Source organism: Electrona antarctica (genome assembly GCF_951216825.1).
Source record: "Electrona antarctica genome assembly, chromosome: 18".
Taxonomy (NCBI): domain Eukaryota; kingdom Metazoa; phylum Chordata; class Actinopteri; order Myctophiformes; family Myctophidae; genus Electrona; species Electrona antarctica.
Window position 1 is genome coordinate 47,753,642 of NC_136799.1, and position 22,309 is coordinate 47,775,950.

The window sequence follows — 22,309 nt, forward strand, 5'->3', positions numbered from 1 at the left end:
CCAATATCAGCATCAGCCCAATATCAGCATCAGCCCAATATCAGCATCAGCCCAATATCAGCATCAGCCCAATATCAGCATCAGCCCAATATCAGCATCAGCCCAATATCAGCATCAGCCCAATATCAGCATCAGCCCAATATCAGCATCAGCCCAATATCAGCATCAGCCCAATATCAGCATCAGCCCAATATCAGCATCAGCCCAATATCAGCATCAGCCCAATATCAGCATCAGCCCAATATCAGCATCAGCCCAATATCAGCATCAGCCCAATATCAGCATCAGCCCAATATCAGCATCAGCCCAATATCAGCATCAGCCCAATATCAGCATCAGCCCAATATCAGCATCAGCCCAATATCAGCATCAGCCCAATATCAGCATCAGCCCAATATCAGCATCAGCCCAATATCAGCATCAGCCCAATATCAGCATCAGCCCAATATCAGCATCAGCCCAATATCAGCATCAGCCCAATATCAGCATCAGCCCAATATCAGCATCAGCCCAATATCAGCATCAGCCCAATATCAGCATCAGCCCAATATCAGCATCAGCCCAATATCAGCATCAGCCCAATATCAGCATCAGCCCAATATCAGCATCAGCCCAATATCAGCATCAGCCCAATATCAGCATCAGCCCAATATCAGCATCAGCCCAATATCAGCATCAGCCCAATATCAGCATCAGCCCAATATCAGCATCAGCCCAATATCAGCATCAGCCCAATATCAGCATCAGCCCAATATCAGCATCAGCCCAATATCAGCATCAGCCCAATATCAGCATCAGCCCAATATCAGCATCAGCCCAATATCAGCATCAGCCCAATATCAGCATCAGCCCAATATCAGCATCAGCCCAATATCAGCATCAGCCCAATATCAGCATCAGCCCAATATCAGCATCAGCCCAATATCAGCATCAGCCCAATATCAGCATCAGCCCAATATCAGCATCAGCCCAATATCAGCATCAGCCCAATATCAGCATCAGCCCAATATCAGCATCAGCCCAATATCAGCATCAGCCCAATATCAGCATCAGCCCAATATCAGCATCAGCCCAATATCAGCATCAGCCCAATATCAGCATCAGCCCAATATCAGCATCAGCCCAATATCAGCATCAGCCAATATCAGCATCAGCCCAATATCAGCATCAGCCCAATATCAGCATCAGCCCAATATCAGCATCAGCCCAATATCAGCATCAGCCCAATATCAGCATCAGCCCAATATCAGCATCAGCCCAATATCAGCATCAGCCCAATATCAGCATCAGCCCAATATCAGCATCAGCCCAATATCAGCATCAGCCCAATATCAGCATCAGCCCAATATCAGCATCAGCCCTAGACACTCTGCAGGCCTATAAGCTTGGCTGGGGGCAGAGAAGCAGCCCAATATGATATAATATCAGCTGATGCTGATATTGGGCTGATGCTGATATTGGGCTGATGCTGATATTGGGCTGATGCTGATATTGGGCTGATGCTGATATTGGGCTGATGCTGATATTGGGCTGATGCTGATATTGGGCTGATGCTGATATTGGGCTGATGCTGATATTGGGCTGATGCTGATATTGGGCTGATGCTGATATTGGGCTGATGCTGATATTGGGCTGATGCTGATATTGGGCTGATGCTGATATTGGGCTGATGCTGATATTGGGCTGATGCTGATATTGGGCTGATGCTGATATTGGGCTGATGCTGATATTGGGCTGATGCTGATATTGGGCTGATGCTGATATTGGGCTGATGCTGATATTGGGCTGATGCTGATATTGGGCTGATGCTGATATTGGGCTGATGCTGATATTGGGCTGATGCTGATATTGGGCTGATGCTGATATTGGGCTGATGCTGATATTGGGCTGATGCTGATATTGGGCTGATGCTGATATTGGGCTGATGCTGATATTGGGCTGATGCTGATATTGGGCTGATGCTGATATTGGGCTGATGCTGATATTGGGCTGATGCTGATATTGGGCTGATGCTGATATTGGGCTGATGCTGATATTGGGCTGATGCTGATATTGGGCTGATGCTGATATTGGGCTGATGCTGATATTGGGCTGATGCTGATATTGGGCTGATGCTGATATTGGGCTGATGCTGATATTGGGCTGATGCTGATATTGGGCTGATGCTGATATTGGGCTGATGCTGATATTGGGCTGATGCTGATATTGGGCTGATGCTGATATTGGGCTGATGCTGATATTGGGCTGATGCTGATATTGGGCTGATGCTGATATTGGGCTGATGCTGATATTGGGCTGATGCTGATATTGGGCTGATGCTGATATTGGGCTGATGCTGATATTGGGCTGATGCTGATATTGGGCTGATGCTGATATTGGGCTGATGCTGATATTGGGCTGATGCTGATATTGGGCTGATGCTGATATTGGGCTGATGCTGATATTGGGCTGATGCTGATATTGGGCTGATGCTGATATTGGGCTGATGCTGATATTGGGCTGATGCTGATATTGGGCTGATGCTGATATTGGGCTGATGCTGATATTGGGCTGATGCTGATATTGGGCTGATGCTGATATTGGGCTGATGCTGATATTGGGCTGATGCTGATATTGGGCTGATGCTGATATTGGGCTGATGCTGATATTGGGCTGATGCTGATATTGGGCTGATGCTGATATTGGGCTGATGCTGATATTGGGCTGATGCTGATATTGGGCTGATGCTGATATTGGGCTGATGCTGATATTGGGCTGATGCTGATATTGGGCTGATGCTGATATTGGGCTGATGCTGATATTGGGCTGATATTGATATTGGGCTGATCTGATATTGGGCTGATATAGGCCTGCAGAGTGTCTAGTTTTGAAGATACAGACTCTGCTAAGCAAAAGTGAACAGGGCCAAACTGGGCTTATTTCGCTGTGAAAGTGACATTTAGGCACGGACTTGGAAAACCTTGTCTGAACCCCTCCATCCTTCCTGTAGCTGCTCAGACTCTGCTTCTCTGCCCCCAGCCAAGCTTATAGGCCTGCAGAGTGTCTAGTTTTGAAGATACAGACTCTGCTAAGCAAAAGTGAACAGGGCCAAACTGGGCTTATTTCGCTGTGAAAGTGACATTTAGGCACGGAGTTGGAAAACCTTGTCTGAACCCCTCCATCCTTCCTGTAGCTGCTCAGACTCTGCTTCTCTGCCCCCAGCCAAGCTTATAGGCCTGCAGAGTGTCTAGTTTTGAAGATACAGACTCTGCTAAGCAAAAGTGAACAGGGCCAAACTGGGCTTATTTCGCTGTGAAAGTGACATTTAGGCACGGAGTTGGAAAACCTTGTCTGAACCCCTCCATCCTTCCTGTAGCTGCTCAGACTCTGCTTCTCTGCCCCCAGCCAAGCTTATAGGCCTGCAGAGTGTCTAGTTTTGAAGATACAGACTCTGCTAAGCAAAAGTGAACAGGGCCAAACTGGGCTTATTTCGCTGTGAAAGTGACATTTAGGCACGGAGTTGGAAAACCTTGTCTGAACCCCTCCATCCTTCCTGTAGCTGCTCAGACTCTGCTTCTCTGCCCCCAGCCAAGCTTATAGGCCTGCAGAGTGTCTAGTTTTGAAGATACAGACTCTGCTAAGCAAAAGTGAACAGGGCCAAACTGGGCTTATTTCGCTGTGAAAGTGACATTTAGGCACGGAGTTGGAAAACCTTGTCTGAACCCCTCCATCCTTCCTGTAGCTGCTCAGACTCTGCTTCTCTGCCCCCAGCCAAGCTTATAGGCCTGCAGAGTGTCTAGTTTTGAAGATACAGACTCTGCTAAGCAAAAGTGAACAGGGCCAAACTGGGCTTATTTCGCTGTGAAAGTGACATTTAGGCACGGAGTTGGAAAACCTTGTCTGAACCCCTCCATCCTTCCTGTAGCTGCTCAGACTCTGCTTCTCTGCCCCCAGCCAAGCTTATAGGCCTGCAGAGTGTCTAGTTTTGAAGATACAGACTCTGCTAAGCAAAAGTGAACAGGGCCAAACTGGGCTTATTTCGCTGTGAAAGTGACATTTAGGCACGGAGTTGGAAAACCTTGTCTGAACCCCTCCATCCTTCCTGTAGCTGCTCAGACTCTGCTTCTCTGCCCCCAGCCAAGCTTATAGGCCTGCAGAGTGTCTAGTTTTGAAGATACAGACTCTGCTAAGCAAAAGTGAACAGGGCCAAACTGGGCTTATTTCGCTGTGAAAGTGACATTTAGGCACGGAGTTGGAAAACCTTGTCTGAACCCCTCCATCCTTCCTGTAGCTGCTCAGACTCTGCTTCTCTGCCCCCAGCCAAGCTTATAGGCCTGCAGAGTGTCTAGTTTTGAAGATACAGACTCTGCTAAGCAAAAGTGAACAGGGCCAAACTGGGCTTATTTCGCTGTGAAAGTGACATTTAGGCACGGAGTTGGAAAACCTTGTCTGAACCCCTCCATCCTTCCTGTAGCTGCTCAGACTCTGCTTCTCTGCCCCCAGCCAAGCTTATAGGCCTGCAGAGTGTCTAGTTTTGAAGATACAGACTCTGCTAAGCAAAAGTGAACAGGGCCAAACTGGGCTTATTTCGCTGTGAAAGTGACATTTAGGCACGGAGTTGGAAAACCTTGTCTGAACCCCTCCATCCTTCCTGTAGCTGCTCAGACTCTGCTTCTCTGCCCCCAGCCAAGCTTATAGGCCTGCAGAGTGTCTAGTTTTGAAGATACAGACTCTGCTAAGCAAAAGTGAACAGGGCCAAACTGGGCTTATTTCGCTGTGAAAGTGACATTTAGGCACGGAGTTGGAAAACCTTGTCTGAACCCCTCCATCCTTCCTGTAGCTGCTCAGACTCTGCTTCTCTGCCCCCAGCCAAGCTTATAGGCCTGCAGAGTGTCTAGTTTTGAAGATACAGACTCTGCTAAGCAAAAGTGAACAGGGCCAAACTGGGCTTATTTCGCTGTGAAAGTGACATTTAGGCACGGAGTTGGAAAACCTTGTCTGAACCCCTCCATCCTTCCTGTAGCTGCTCAGACTCTGCTTCTCTGCCCCCAGCCAAGCTTATAGGCCTGCAGAGTGTCTAGTTTTGAAGATACAGACTCTGCTAAGCAAAAGTGAACAGGGCCAAACTGGGCTTATTTCGCTGTGAAAGTGACATTTAGGCACGGAGTTGGAAAACCTTGTCTGAACCCCTCCATCCTTCCTGTAGCTGCTCAGACTCTGCTTCTCTGCCCCCAGCCAAGCTTATAGGCCTGCAGAGTGTCTAGTTTTGAAGATACAGACTCTGCTAAGCAAAAGTGAACAGGGCCAAACTGGGCTTATTTCGCTGTGAAAGTGACATTTAGGCACGGAGTTGGAAAACCTTGTCTGAACCCCTCCATCCTTCCTGTAGCTGCTCAGACTCTGCTTCTCTGCCCCCAGCCAAGCTTATAGGCCTGCAGAGTGTCTAGTTTTGAAGATACAGACTCTGCTAAGCAAAAGTGAACAGGGCCAAACTGGGCTTATTTCGCTGTGAAAGTGACATTTAGGCACGGAGTTGGAAAACCTTGTCTGAACCCCTCCATCCTTCCTGTAGCTGCTCAGACTCTGCTTCTCTGCCCCCAGCCAAGCTTATAGGCCTGCAGAGTGTCTAGTTTTGAAGATACAGACTCTGCTAAGCAAAAGTGAACAGGGCCAAACTGGGCTTATTTCGCTGTGAAAGTGACATTTAGGCACGGAGTTGGAAAACCTTGTCTGAACCCCTCCATCCTTCCTGTAGCTGCTCAGACTCTGCTTCTCTGCCCCCAGCCAAGCTTATAGGCCTGCAGAGTGTCTAGTTTTGAAGATACAGACTCTGCTAAGCAAAAGTGAACAGGGCCAAACTGGGCTTATTTCGCTGTGAAAGTGACATTTAGGCACGGAGTTGGAAAACCTTGTCTGAACCCCTCCATCCTTCCTGTAGCTGCTCAGACTCTGCTTCTCTGCCCCCAGCCAAGCTTATAGGCCTGCAGAGTGTCTAGTTTTGAAGATACAGACTCTGCTAAGCAAAAGTGAACAGGGCCAAACTGGGCTTATTTCGCTGTGAAATTTCGATGTCACTTTCACAGCGAAATAAGCCCAGTTTGGCCCTGTTCACTTTTGCTTAGCAGAGTCTGTATCTTCAAAACTAGACACTCTGCAGGCCTATAAGCTTGGCTGGGGGCAGAGAAGCAGAGTCTGAGCAGCTACAGGAAGGATGGAGGGGTTCAAACAAGGTTTTCCAACTCCGTGCCTAAATGTCACTTTCACAGCGAAATAAGCCCAGTTTGGCCCTGTTCACTTTTGCTTAGCAGAGTCTGTATCTTCAAAACTAGACACTCTGCAGGCCTATAAGCTTGGCTGGGGGCAGAGAAGCAGAGTCTGAGCAGCTACAGGAAGGATGGAGGGGTTCAGACAAGGTTTTCCAACTCCGTGCCTAAATGTCACTTTCACAGCGAAATAAGCCCAGTTTGGCCCTGTTCACTTTTGCTTAGCAGAGTCTGTATCTTCAAAACTAGACACTCTGCAGGCCTATAAGCTTGGCTGGGGGCAGAGAAGCAGAGTCTGAGCAGCTACAGGAAGGATGGAGGGGTTCAGACAAGGTTTTCCAACTCCGTGCCTAAATGTCACTTTCACAGCGAAATAAGCCCAGTTTGGCCCTGTTCACTTTTGCTTAGCAGAGTCTGTATCTTCAAAACTAGACACTCTGCAGGCCTATAAGCTTGGCTGGGGGCAGAGAAGCAGAGTCTGAGCAGCTACAGGAAGGATGGAGGGGTTCAGACAAGGTTTTCCAACTCCGTGCCTAAATGTCACTTTCACAGCGAAATAAGCCCAGTTTGGCCCTGTTCACTTTTGCTTAGCAGAGTCTGTATCTTCAAAACTAGACACTCTGCAGGCCTATAAGCTTGGCTGGGGGCAGAGAAGCAGAGTCTGAGCAGCTACAGGAAGGATGGAGGGGTTCAGACAAGGTTTTCCAACTCCGTGCCTAAATGTCACTTTCACAGCGAAATAAGCCCAGTTTGGCCCTGTTCACTTTTGCTTAGCAGAGTCTGTATCTTCAAAACTAGACACTCTGCAGGCCTATAAGCTTGGCTGGGGGCAGAGAAGCAGAGTCTGAGCAGCTACAGGAAGGATGGAGGGGTTCAGACAAGGTTTTCCAACTCCGTGCCTAAATGTCACTTTCACAGCGAAATAAGCCCAGTTTGGCCCTGTTCACTTTTGCTTAGCAGAGTCTGTATCTTCAAAACTAGACACTCTGCAGGCCTATAAGCTTGGCTGGGGGCAGAGAAGCAGAGTCTGAGCAGCTACAGGAAGGATGGAGGGGTTCAGACAAGGTTTTCCAACTCCGTGCCTAAATGTCACTTTCACAGCGAAATAAGCCCAGTTTGGCCCTGTTCACTTTTGCTTAGCAGAGTCTGTATCTTCAAAACTAGACACTCTGCAGGCCTATAAGCTTGGCTGGGGGCAGAGAAGCAGAGTCTGAGCAGCTACAGGAAGGATGGAGGGGTTCAGACAAGGTTTTCCAACTCCGTGCCTAAATGTCACTTTCACAGCGAAATAAGCCCAGTTTGGCCCTGTTCACTTTTGCTTAGCAGAGTCTGTATCTTCAAAACTAGACACTCTGCAGGCCTATAAGCTTGGCTGGGGGCAGAGAAGCAGAGTCTGAGCAGCTACAGGAAGGATGGAGGGGTTCAGACAAGGTTTTCCAACTCCGTGCCTAAATGTCACTTTCACAGCGAAATAAGCCCAGTTTGGCCCTGTTCACTTTTGCTTAGCAGAGTCTGTATCTTCAAAACTAGACACTCTGCAGGCCTATAAGCTTGGCTGGGGGCAGAGAAGCAGAGTCTGAGCAGCTACAGGAAGGATGGAGGGGTTCAGACAAGGTTTTCCAACTCCGTGCCTAAATGTCACTTTCACAGCGAAATAAGCCCAGTTTGGCCCTGTTCACTTTTGCTTAGCAGAGTCTGTATCTTCAAAACTAGACACTCTGCAGGCCTATAAGCTTGGCTGGGGGCAGAGAAGCAGAGTCTGAGCAGCTACAGGAAGGATGGAGGGGTTCAGACAAGGTTTTCCAACTCCGTGCCTAAATGTCACTTTCACAGCGAAATAAGCCCAGTTTGGCCCTGTTCACTTTTGCTTAGCAGAGTCTGTATCTTCAAAACTAGACACTCTGCAGGCCTATAAGCTTGGCTGGGGGCAGAGAAGCAGAGTCTGAGCAGCTACAGGAAGGATGGAGGGGTTCAGACAAGGTTTTCCAACTCCGTGCCTAAATGTCACTTTCACAGCGAAATAAGCCCAGTTTGGCCCTGTTCACTTTTGCTTAGCAGAGTCTGTATCTTCAAAACTAGACACTCTGCAGGCCTATAAGCTTGGCTGGGGGCAGAGAAGCAGAGTCTGAGCAGCTACAGGAAGGATGGAGGGGTTCAGACAAGGTTTTCCAAGTCCGTGCCTAAATCTCACTTTCACAGCGAAATAAGCCCAGTTTGGCCCTGTTCACTTTTGCTTAGCAGAGTCTGTATCTTCAAAACTAGACACTCTGCAGGCCTATATCAGCCCAATATCAATATCAGCCCAATATCAATATCAGCCCAATATCAGCATCAGCCCAATATCAGCATCAGCCCAATATCAGCATCAGCCCAATATCAGCATCAGCCCAATATCAGCATCAGCCCAATATCAGCATCAGCCCAATATCAGCATCAGCCCAATATCAGCATCAGCCCAATATCAGCATCAGCCCAATATCAGCATCAGCCCAATATCAGCATCAGCCCAATATCAGCATCAGCCCAATATCAGCATCAGCCCAATATCAGCATCAGCCCAATATCAGCATCAGCCCAATATCAGCATCAGCCCAATATCAGCATCAGCCCAATATCAGCATCAGCCCAATATCAGCATCAGCCCAATATCAGCATCAGCCCAATATCAGCATCAGCCCAATATCAGCATCAGCCCAATATCAGCATCAGCCCAATATCAGCATCAGCCCAATATCAGCATCAGCCCAATATCAGCATCAGCCCAATATCAGCATCAGCCCAATATCAGCATCAGCCCAATATCAGCATCAGCCCAATATCAGCATCAGCCCAATATCAGCATCAGCCCAATATCAGCATCAGCCCAATATCAGCATCAGCCCAATATCAGCATCAGCCCAATATCAGCATCAGCCCAATATCAGCATCAGCCCAATATCAGCATCAGCCCAATATCAGCATCAGCCCAATATCAGCATCAGCCCAATATCAGCATCAGCCCAATATCAGCATCAGCCCAATATCAGCATCAGCCCAATATCAGCATCAGCCCAATATCAGCATCAGCCCAATATCAGCATCAGCCCAATATCAGCATCAGCCCAATATCAGCATCAGCCCAATATCAGCATCAGCCCAATATCAGCATCAGCCCAATATCAGCATCAGCCCAATATCAGCATCAGCCCAATATCAGCATCAGCCCAATATCAGCATCAGCCCAATATCAGCATCAGCCCAATATCAGCATCAGCCCAATATCAGCATCAGCCCAATATCAGCATCAGCCCAATATCAGCATCAGCCCAATATCAGCATCAGCCCAATATCAGCATCAGCCCAATATCAGCATCAGCCCAATATCAGCATCAGCCCAATATCAGCATCAGCCCAATATCAGCATCAGCCCAATATCAGCATCAGCCCAATATCAGCATCAGCCCAATATCAGCATCAGCCCAATATCAGCATCAGCCCAATATCAGCATCAGCCCAATATCAGCATCAGCCCAATATCAGCATCAGCCCAATATCAGCATCAGCCCAATATCAGCATCAGCCCAATATCAGCATCAGCCCAATATCAGCATCAGCCCAATATCAGCATCAGCCCAATATCAGCATCAGCCCAATATCAGCATCAGCCCAATATCAGCATCAGCCCAATATCAGCATCAGCCCAATATCAGCATCAGCCCAATATCAGCATCAGCCCAATATCAGCATCAGCCCAATATCAGCATCAGCCCAATATCAGCATCAGCCCAATATCAGCATCAGCCCAATATCAGCATCAGCCCAATATCAGCATCAGCCCAATATCAGCATCAGCCCAATATCAGCATCAGCCCAATATCAGCATCAGCCCAATATCAGCATCAGCCCTAGACACTCTGCAGGCCTATAAGCTTGGCTGGGGGCAGAGAAGCAGCCCAATATGATATAATATCAGCTGATGCTGATATTGGGCTGATGCTGATATTGGGCTGATGCTGATATTGGGCTGATGCTGATATTGGGCTGATGCTGATATTGGGCTGATGCTGATATTGGGCTGATGCTGATATTGGGCTGATGCTGATATTGGGCTGATGCTGATATTGGGCTGATGCTGATATTGGGCTGATGCTGATATTGGGCTGATGCTGATATTGGGCTGATGCTGATATTGGGCTGATGCTGATATTGGGCTGATGCTGATATTGGGCTGATGCTGATATTGGGCTGATGCTGATATTGGGCTGATGCTGATATTGGGCTGATGCTGATATTGGGCTGATGCTGATATTGGGCTGATGCTGATATTGGGCTGATGCTGATATTGGGCTGATGCTGATATTGGGCTGATGCTGATATTGGGCTGATGCTGATATTGGGCTGATGCTGATATTGGGCTGATGCTGATATTGGGCTGATGCTGATATTGGGCTGATGCTGATATTGGGCTGATGCTGATATTGGGCTGATGCTGATATTGGGCTGATGCTGATATTGGGCTGATGCTGATATTGGGCTGATGCTGATATTGGGCTGATGCTGATATTGGGCTGATGCTGATATTGGGCTGATGCTGATATTGGGCTGATGCTGATATTGGGCTGATGCTGATATTGGGCTGATGCTGATATTGGGCTGATGCTGATATTGGGCTGATGCTGATATTGGGCTGATGCTGATATTGGGCTGATGCTGATATTGGGCTGATGCTGATATTGGGCTGATGCTGATATTGGGCTGATGCTGATATTGGGCTGATGCTGATATTGGGCTGATGCTGATATTGGGCTGATGCTGATATTGGGCTGATGCTGATATTGGGCTGATGCTGATATTGGGCTGATGCTGATATTGGGCTGATGCTGATATTGGGCTGATGCTGATATTGGGCTGATGCTGATATTGGGCTGATGCTGATATTGGGCTGATGCTGATATTGGGCTGATGCTGATATTGGGCTGATGCTGATATTGGGCTGATGCTGATATTGGGCTGATGCTGATATTGGGCTGATGCTGATATTGGGCTGATGCTGATATTGGGCTGATGCTGATATTGGGCTGATGCTGATATTGGGCTGATGCTGATATTGGGCTGATGCTGATATTGGGCTGATGCTGATATTGGGCTGATATTGATATTGGGCTGATATAGGCTGCAGAGTGTCTAGTTTTGAAGATACAGACTCTGCTAAGCAAAAGTGAACAGGGCCAAACTGGGCTTATTTCGCTGTGAAAGTGAGATTAGGCACGGACTTGGAAAACCTTGTCTGAACCCCTCCATCCTTCCTGTAGCTGCTCAGACTCTGCTTCTCTGCCCCCAGCCAAGCTTATAGGCCTGCAGAGTGTCTAGTTTTGAAGATACAGACTCTGCTAAGCAAAAGTGAACAGGGCCAAACTGGGCTTATTTCGCTGTGAAAGTGACATTTAGGCACGGAGTTGGAAAACCTTGTCTGAACCCCTCCATCCTTCCTGTAGCTGCTCAGACTCTGCTTCTCTGCCCCCAGCCAAGCTTATAGGCCTGCAGAGTGTCTAGTTTTGAAGATACAGACTCTGCTAAGCAAAAGTGAACAGGGCCAAACTGGGCTTATTTCGCTGTGAAAGTGACATTTAGGCACGGAGTTGGAAAACCTTGTCTGAACCCCTCCATCCTTCCTGTAGCTGCTCAGACTCTGCTTCTCTGCCCCCAGCCAAGCTTATAGGCCTGCAGAGTGTCTAGTTTTGAAGATACAGACTCTGCTAAGCAAAAGTGAACAGGGCCAAACTGGGCTTATTTCGCTGTGAAAGTGACATTTAGGCACGGAGTTGGAAAACCTTGTCTGAACCCCTCCATCCTTCCTGTAGCTGCTCAGACTCTGCTTCTCTGCCCCCAGCCAAGCTTATAGGCCTGCAGAGTGTCTAGTTTTGAAGATACAGACTCTGCTAAGCAAAAGTGAACAGGGCCAAACTGGGCTTATTTCGCTGTGAAAGTGACATTTAGGCACGGAGTTGGAAAACCTTGTCTGAACCCCTCCATCCTTCCTGTAGCTGCTCAGACTCTGCTTCTCTGCCCCCAGCCAAGCTTATAGGCCTGCAGAGTGTCTAGTTTGAAGATACAGACTCTGCTAAGCAAAAGTGAACAGGGCCAAACTGGGCTTATTTCGCTGTGAAAGTGACATTTAGGCACGGAGTTGGAAAACCTTGTCTGAACCCCTCCATCCTTCCTGTAGCTGCTCAGACTCTGCTTCTCTGCCCCCAGCCAAGCTTATAGGCCTGCAGAGTGTCTAGTTTTGAAGATACAGACTCTGCTAAGCAAAAGTGAACAGGGCCAAACTGGGCTTATTTCGCTGTGAAAGTGACATTTAGGCACGGAGTTGGAAAACCTTGTCTGAACCCCTCCATCCTTCCTGTAGCTGCTCAGACTCTGCTTCTCTGCCCCCAGCCAAGCTTATAGGCCTGCAGAGTGTCTAGTTTTGAAGATACAGACTCTGCTAAGCAAAAGTGAACAGGGCCAAACTGGGCTTATTTCGCTGTGAAAGTGACATTTAGGCACGGAGTTGGAAAACCTTGTCTGAACCCCTCCATCCTTCCTGTAGCTGCTCAGACTCTGCTTCTCTGCCCCCAGCCAAGCTTATAGGCCTGCAGAGTGTCTAGTTTTGAAGATACAGACTCTGCTAAGCAAAAGTGAACAGGGCCAAACTGGGCTTATTTCCGCTGTGAAAGTGACATTTAGGCACGGAGTTGGAAAACCTTGTCTGAACCCCTCCATCCTTCCTGTAGCTGCTCAGACTCTGCTTCTCTGCCCCCAGCCAAGCTTATAGGCCTGCAGAGTGTCTAGTTTTGAAGATACAGACTCTGCTAAGCAAAAGTGAACAGGGCCAAACTGGGCTTATTTCGCTGTGAAAGTGACATTTAGGCACGGAGTTGGAAAACCTTGTCTGAACCCCTCCATCCTTCCTGTAGCTGCTCAGACTCTGCTTCTCTGCCCCCAGCCAAGCTTATAGGCCTGCAGAGTGTCTAGTTTTGAAGATACAGACTCTGCTAAGCAAAAGTGAACAGGGCCAAACTGGGCTTATTTCGCTGTGAAAGTGACATTTAGGCACGGAGTTGGAAAACCTTGTCTGAACCCCTCCATCCTTCCTGTAGCTGCTCAGACTCTGCTTCTCTGCCCCCAGCCAAGCTTATAGGCCTGCAGAGTGTCTAGTTTTGAAGATACAGACTCTGCTAAGCAAAAGTGAACAGGGCCAAACTGGGCTTATTTCGCTGTGAAAGTGACATTTAGGCACGGAGTTGGAAAACCTTGTCTGAACCCCTCCATCCTTCCTGTAGCTGCTCAGACTCTGCTTCTCTGCCCCCAGCCAAGCTTATAGGCCTGCAGAGTGTCTAGTTTTGAAGATACAGACTCTGCTAAGCAAAAGTGAACAGGGCCAAACTGGGCTTATTTCGCTGTGAAAGTGACATTTAGGCACGGAGTTGGAAAACCTTGTCTGAACCCCTCCATCCTTCCTGTAGCTGCTCAGACTCTGCTTCTCTGCCCCCAGCCAAGCTTATAGGCCTGCAGAGTGTCTAGTTTTGAAGATACAGACTCTGCTAAGCAAAAGTGAACAGGGCCAAACTGGGCTTATTTCGCTGTGAAAGTGACATTTAGGCACGGAGTTGGAAAACCTTGTCTGAACCCCTCCATCCTTCCTGTAGCTGCTCAGACTCTGCTTCTCTGCCCCCAGCCAAGCTTATAGGCCTGCAGAGTGTCTAGTTTTGAAGATACAGACTCTGCTAAGCAAAAGTGAACAGGGCCAAACTGGGCTTATTTCGCTGTGAAATTGATGTCACTTTCACAGCGAAATAAGCCCAGTTTGGCCCTGTTCACTTTTGCTTAGCAGAGTCTGTATCTTCAAAACTAGACACTCTGCAGGCCTATAAGCTTGGCTGGGGGCAGAGAAGCAGAGTCTGAGCAGCTACAGGAAGGATGGAGGGGTTCAGACAAGGTTTTCCAACTCCGTGCCTAAATGTCACTTTCACAGCGAAATAAGCCCAGTTTGGCCCTGTTCACTTTTGCTTAGCAGAGTCTGTATCTTCAAAACTAGACACTCTGCAGGCCTATAAGCTTGGCTGGGGGCAGAGAAGCAGAGTCTGAGCAGCTACAGGAAGGATGGAGGGGTTCAGACAAGGTTTTCCAACTCCGTGCCTAAATGTCACTTTCACAGCGAAATAAGCCCAGTTTGGCCCTGTTCACTTTTGCTTAGCAGAGTCTGTATCTTCAAAACTAGACACTCTGCAGGCCTATAAGCTTGGCTGGGGGCAGAGAAGCAGAGTCTGAGCAGCTACAGGAAGGATGGAGGGGTTCAGACAAGGTTTTCCAACTCCGTGCCTAAATGTCACTTTCACAGCGAAATAAGCCCAGTTTGGCCCTGTTCACTTTTGCTTAGCAGAGTCTGTATCTTCAAAACTAGACACTCTGCAGGCCTATAAGCTTGGCTGGGGGCAGAGAAGCAGAGTCTGAGCAGCTACAGGAAGGATGGAGGGGTTCAGACAAGGTTTTCCAACTCCGTGCCTAAATGTCACTTTCACAGCGAAATAAGCCCAGTTTGGCCCTGTTCACTTTTGCTTAGCAGAGTCTGTATCTTCAAAACTAGACACTCTGCAGGCCTATAAGCTTGGCTGGGGGCAGAGAAGCAGAGTCTGAGCAGCTACAGGAAGGATGGAGGGGTTCAGACAAGGTTTTCCAACTCCGTGCCTAAATGTCACTTTCACAGCGAAATAAGCCCAGTTTGGCCCTGTTCACTTTTGCTTAGCAGAGTCTGTATCTTCAAAACTAGACACTCTGCAGGCCTATAAGCTTGGCTGGGGGCAGAGAAGCAGAGTCTGAGCAGCTACAGGAAGGATGGAGGGGTTCAGACAAGGTTTTCCAACTCCGTGCCTAAATGTCACTTTCACAGCGAAATAAGCCCAGTTTGGCCCTGTTCACTTTTGCTTAGCAGAGTCTGTATCTTCAAAACTAGACACTCTGCAGGCCTATAAGCTTGGCTGGGGGCAGAGAAGCAGAGTCTGAGCAGCTACAGGAAGGATGGAGGGGTTCAGACAAGGTTTTCCAACTCCGTGCCTAAATGTCACTTTCACAGCGAAATAAGCCCAGTTTGGCCCTGTTCACTTTTGCTTAGCAGAGTCTGTATCTTCAAAACTAGACACTCTGCAGGCCTATAAGCTTGGCTGGGGGCAGAGAAGCAGAGTCTGAGCAGCTACAGGAAGGATGGAGGGGTTCAGACAAGGTTTTCCAACTCCGTGCCTAAATGTCACTTTCACAGCGAAATAAGCCCAGTTTGGCCCTGTTCACTTTTGCTTAGCAGAGTCTGTATCTTCAAAACTAGACACTCTGCAGGCCTATAAGCTTGGCTGGGGGCAGAGAAGCAGAGTCTGAGCAGCTACAGGAAGGATGGAGGGGTTCAGACAAGGTTTTCCAACTCCGTGCCTAAATGTCACTTTCACAGCGAAATAAGCCCAGTTTGGCCCTGTTCACTTTTGCTTAGCAGAGTCTGTATCTTCAAAACTAGACACTCTGCAGGCCTATAAGCTTGGCTGGGGGCAGAGAAGCAGAGTCTGAGCAGCTACAGGAAGGATGGAGGGGTTCAGACAAGGTTTTCCAACTCCGTGCCTAAATGTCACTTTCACAGCGAAATAAGCCCAGTTTGGCCCTGTTCACTTTTGCTTAGCAGAGTCTGTATCTTCAAAACTAGACACTCTGCAGGCCTATAAGCTTGGCTGGGGGCAGAGAAGCAGAGTCTGAGCAGCTACAGGAAGGATGGAGGGGTTCAGACAAGGTTTTCCAACTCCGTGCCTAAATGTCACTTTCACAGCGAAATAAGCCCAGTTTGGCCCTGTTCACTTTTGCTTAGCAGAGTCTGTATCTTCAAAACTAGACACTCTGCAGGCCTATAAGCTTGGCTGGGGGCAGAGAAGCAGAGTCTGAGCAGCTACAGGAAGGATGGAGGGGTTCAGACAAGGTTTTCCAACTCCGTGCCTAAATGTCACTTTCACAGCGAAATAAGCCCAGTTTGGCCCTGTTCACTTTTGCTTAGCAGAGTCTGTATCTTCAAAACTAGACACTCTGCAGGCCTATAAGCTTGGCTGGGGGCAGAGAAGCAGAGTCTGAGCAGCTACAGGAAGGATGGAGGGGTTCAGACAAGGTTTTCCAACTCCGTGCCTAAATGTCACTTTCACAGCGAAATAAGCCCAGTTTGGCCCTGTTCACTTTTGCTTAGCAGAGTCTGTATCTTCAAAACTAGACACTCTGCAGGCCTATAAGCTTGGCTGGGGGCAGAGAAGCAGAGTCTGAGCAGCTACAGGAAGGATGGAGGGGTTCAGACAAGGTTTTCCAAGTCCGTGCCTAAATGTCACTTTCACAGCGAAATAAGCCCAGTTTGGCCCTGTTCACTTTTGCTTAGCAGAGTCTGTATCTTCAAAACTAGACACTCTGCAGGCCTATATCAGCCCAATATCAAGATCAGCCCAATATCAATATCAGCCCAATATCAGCATCAGCCCAATATCAGCATCAGCCCAATATCAGCATCAGCCCAATATCAGCATCAGCCCAATATCAGCATCAGCCCAATATCAGCATCAGCCCAATATCAGCATCAGCCCAATATCAGCATCAGCCCAATATCAGCATCAGCCCAATATCAGCATCAGCCCAATATCAGCATCAGCCCAATATCAGCATCAGCCCAATATCAGCATCAGCCCAATATCAGCATCAGCCCAATATCAGCATCAGCCCAATATCAGCATCAGCCCAATATCAGCATCAGCCCAATATCAGCATCAGCCCAATATCAGCATCAGCCCAATATCAGCATCAGCCCAATATCAGCATCAGCCCAATATCAGCATCAGCCCAATATCAGCATCAGCCCAATATCAGCATCAGCCCAATATCAGCATCAGCCCAATATCAGCATCAGCCCAATATCAGCATCAGCCCAATATCAGCATCAGCCCAATATCAGCATCAGCCCAATATCAGCATCAGCCCAATATCAGCATCAGCCCAATATCAGCATCAGCCCAATATCAGCATCAGCCCAATATCAGCATCAGCCCAATATCAGCATCAGCCCAATATCAGCATCAGCCCAATATCAGCATCAGCCCAATATCAGCATCAGCCCAATATCAGCATCAGCCCAATATCAGCATCAGCCCAATATCAGCATCAGCCCAATATCAGCATCAGCCCAATATCAGCATCAGCCCAATATCAGCATCAGCCCAATATCAGCATCAGCCCAATATCAGCATCAGCCCAATATCAGCATCAGCCCAATATCAGCATCAGCCCAATATCAGCATCAGCCCAATATCAGCATCAGCCCAATATCAGCATCAGCCCAATATCAGCATCAGCCCAATATCAGCATCAGCCCAATATCAGCATCAGCCCAATATCAGCATCAGCCCAATATCAGCATCAGCCCAATATCAGCATCAGCCCAATATCAGCATCAGCCCAATATCAGCATCAGCCCAATATCAGCATCAGCCCAATATCAGCATCAGCCCAATATCAGCATCAGCCCAATATCAGCATCAGCCCAATATCAGCATCAGCCCAATATCAGCATCAGCCCAATATCAGCATCAGCCCAATATCAGCATCAGCCCAATATCAGCATCAGCCCAATATCAGCATCAGCCCAATATCAGCATCAGCCCAATATCAGCATCAGCCCAATATCAGCATCAGCCCAATATCAGCATCAGCCCAATATCAGCATCAGCCCAATATCAGCATCAGCCCAATATCAGCATCAGCCCAATATCAGCATCAGCCCAATATCAGCATCAGCCCAATATCAGCATCAGCCCAATATCAGCATCAGCCCAATATCAGCATCAGCCCAATATCAGCATCAGCCCAATATCAGCATCAGCCCAATATCAGCATCAGCCCAATATCAGCATCAGCCCAATATCAGCATCAGCCCAATATCAGCATCAGCCCAATATCAGCATCAGCCCAATATCAGCATCAGCCCAATATCAGCATCAGCCCAATATCAGCATCAGCCCAATATCAGCATCAGCCCAATATCAGCATCAGCCCAATATCAGCATCAGCCCAATATCAGCATCAGCCCAATATCAGCATCAGCCCAATATCAGCATCAGCCCAATATCAGCATCAGCCCAATATCAGCATCAGCCCAATATCAGCATCAGCCCAATATCAGCATCAGCCCAATATCAGCATCAGCCCAATATCAGCATCAGCCCAATATCAGCATCAGCCCAATATCAGCATCAGCCCAATATCAGCATCAGCCCAATATCAGCATCAGCCCAATATCAGCATCAGCCCAATATCAGCATCAGCCCAATATCAGCATCAGCCCAATATCAGCATCAGCCCAATATCAGCATCAGCCCAATATCAGCATCAGCCCAATATCAGCATCAGCCCAATATCAGCATCAGCCCAATATCAGCATCAGCCCAATATCAGCATCAGCCCAATATCAGCATCAGCCCAATATCAGCATCAGCCCAATATCAGCATCAGCCCAATATCAGCATCAGCCCAATATCAGCATCAGCCCAATATCAGCATCAGCCCAATATCAGCATCAGCCCAATATCAGCATCAGCCCAATATCAGCATCAGCCCAATATCAGCATCAGCCCAATATCAGCATCAGCTGATATTATATCATATTGGGCTGCTTCTCTGCCCCCAGCCAAGCTTATAGGCCTGCAGAGTGTCTAGGCTGATGCTGATATTGGGCTGATGCTGATATTGGGCTGATGCTGATATTGGGCTGATGCTGATATTGGGCTGATGCTGATATTGGGCTGATGCTGATATTGGGCTGATGCTGATATTGGGCTGATGCTGATATTGGGCTGATGCTGATATTGGGCTGATGCTGATATTGGGCTGATGCTGATATTGGGCTGATGCTGATATTGGGCTGATGCTGATATTGGGCTGATGCTGATATTGGGCTGATGCTGATATTCGGGCTGATGCTGATATTGGGCTGATGCTGATATTGGGCTGATGCTGATATTGGGCTGATGCTGATATTGGGCTGATGCTGATATTGGGCTGATGCTGATATTGGGCTGATGCTGATATTGGGCTGGATGCTGATATTGGGCTGATGCTGATATTGGGCTGATGCTGATATTGGGCTGATGCTGATATTGGGCTGATGCTGATATTGGGCTGATGCTGATATTGGGCTGATGCTGATATTGGGCTGATGCTGATATTGGGCTGATGCTGATATTGGGCTGATGCTGATATTGGGCTGATGTGATATTGGGCTGATGCTGATATTGGGCTGATGCTGATATTGGGCTGATGCTGATATTGGGCTGATGCTGATATTGGGCTGATGCTGATATTGGGCTGATGCTGATATTGGGCTGATGCTGATATTGGGCTGATGCTGATATTGGGCTGATGCTGATATTGGGCTGATGCTGATATTGGGCTGATGCTGATAGATATTGGGCTGATGCTGATATTGGCTGATGCTGATATTGGGCTGATGCTATGCAGATGCTGATATTGGGCTGATGCTGATATTGGGCTGATGCTGATATTGGGCTGATGCTGATATTGGGCTGATGCTGATATTGGGCTGATGCTGATATTGGGCTGATGCTGATATTGGGCTGATGCTGATATTGGGCTGATGCTGATATTGGGCTGATGCTGATATTGGGCTGATGCTGATATTGGGCTGATGCTGATATTGGGCTGATGCTGATATTGGGCTGATGCTGATATTGGGCTGATGCTGATATTGGGCTGATGCTGATATTGGGCTGATGCTGATATTGGGCTGATGCTGATATTGGGCTGATGCTGATATTGGGCTGATGCTGATATTGGGCTGATGCTGATATTGGGCTGATGCTGATATTGGGCTGATGCTGATATTGGGCTGATGCTGATATTGGGCTGATGCTGATATTGGGCTGATGCTGATATTGGGCTGATGCTGATATTGGGCTGATGCTGATATTGGGCTGATGCTGATATTGGGCTGATGCTGATATTGGGCTGATGCTGATATTGGGCTGATGCTGATATTGGGCTGATGCTGATATTGGGCTGATGCTGATATTGGGCTGATGCTGATATTGGGCTGATGCTGATATTGGGCTGATGCTGATATTGGGCTGATGCTGATATTGGGCTGATGCTGATATTGGGCTGATGCTGATATTGGGCTGATGCTGATATTGGGCTGATGCTGATATTGGGCTGATGCTGATATTGGGCTGATGCTGATATTGGGCTGATGCTGATATTGGGCTGATGCTGATATTGGGCTGATGCTGATATTGGGCTGATGCTGATATTGGGCTGATGCTGATATTGGGCTGATGCTGATATTGGGCTGATGCTGATATTGGGCTGATGCTGATATTGGGCTGATGCTGATATTGGGCTGATGCTGATATTGGGCTGATGCTGATATTGGGCTGATGCTGATATTGGGCTGATGCTGATATTGGGCTGATGCTGATATTGGGCTGATGCTGATATTGGGCTGATGCTGATATTGGGCTGATGCTGATATTGGGCTGATGCTGATATTGGGCTGATGCTGATATTGGGCTGATGCTGATATTGGGCTGATGCTGATATTGGGCTGATGCTGATATTGGGCTGATGCACTCTGCTAAGCAAAAGTGAACAGGGCCAAACTGGGCTTATTTCGCTGTGAAAGTGACATTTAGGCACGGAGTTGGAAAACCTTGTCTGAACCCCTCCATCCTTGCTGTAGCTGCTCAGACTCTGCTTCTCTGCCCCCAGCCAAGCTTATAGGCCTGCAGAGTGTCTAGTTTTGAAGATACAGACTCTGCTAAGCAAAAGTGAACAGGGCCAAACTGGGCTTATTTCGCTGTGAAAGTGACATTTAGGCACGGAGTTGGAAAACCTTGTCTGAACCCCTCCATCCTTCCTGTAGCTGCTCAGACTCTGCTTCTCTGCCCCCAGCCAAGCTTATAGGCCTGCAGAGTGTCTAGTTTTGAAGATACAGACTCTGCTAAGCAAAAGTGAACAGGGCCAAACTGGGCTTATTTCGCTGTGAAAGTGACATTTAGGCACGGAGTTGGAAAACCTTGTCTGAACCCCTCCATCCTTCCTGTAGCTGCTCAGACTCTGCTTCTCTGCCCCCAGCCAAGCTTATAGGCCTGCAGAGTGTCTAGTTTTGAAGATACAGACTCTGCTAAGCAAAAGTGAACAGGGCCAAACTGGGCTTATTTCGCTGTGAAAGTGACATTTAGGCACGGAGTTGGAAAACCTTGTCTGAACCCCTCCATCCTTCCTGTAGCTGCTCAGACTCTGCTTCTCTGCCCCCAGCCAAGCTTATAGGCCTGCAGAGTGTCTAGTTTTGAAGATACAGACTCTGCTAAGCAAAAGTGAACAGGGCCAAACTGGGCTTATTTCGCTGTGAAAGTGACATTTAGGCACGGAGTTGGAAAACCTTGTCTGAACCCCTCCATCCTTCCTGTAGCTGCTCAGACTCTGCTTCTCTGCCCCCAGCCAAGCTTATAGGCCTGCAGAGTGTCTAGTTTTGAAGATACAGACTCTGCTAAGCAAAAGTGAACAGGGCCAAACTGGGCTTATTTCGCTGTGAAAGTGACATTTAGGCACGGAGTTGGAAAACCTTGTCTGAACCCCTCCATCCTTCCTGTAGCTGCTCAGACTCTGCTTCTCTGCCCCCAGCCAAGCTTATAGGCCTGCAGAGTGTCTAGTTTTGAAGATACAGACTCTGCTAAGCAAAAGTGAACAGGGCCAAACTGGGCTTATTTCGCTGTGAAAGTGACATTTAGGCACGGAGTTGGAAAACCTTGTCTGAACCCCTCCATCCTTCCTGTAGCTGCTCAGACTCTGCTTCTCTGCCCCCAGCCAAGCTTATAGGCCTGCAGAGTGTCTAGTTTTGAAGATACAGACTCTGCTAAGCAAAAGTGAACAGGGCCAAACTGGGCTTATTTCGCTGTGAAAGTGACATTTAGGCACGGAGTTGGAAAACCTTGTCTGAACCCCTCCATCCTTCCTGTAGCTGCTCAGAC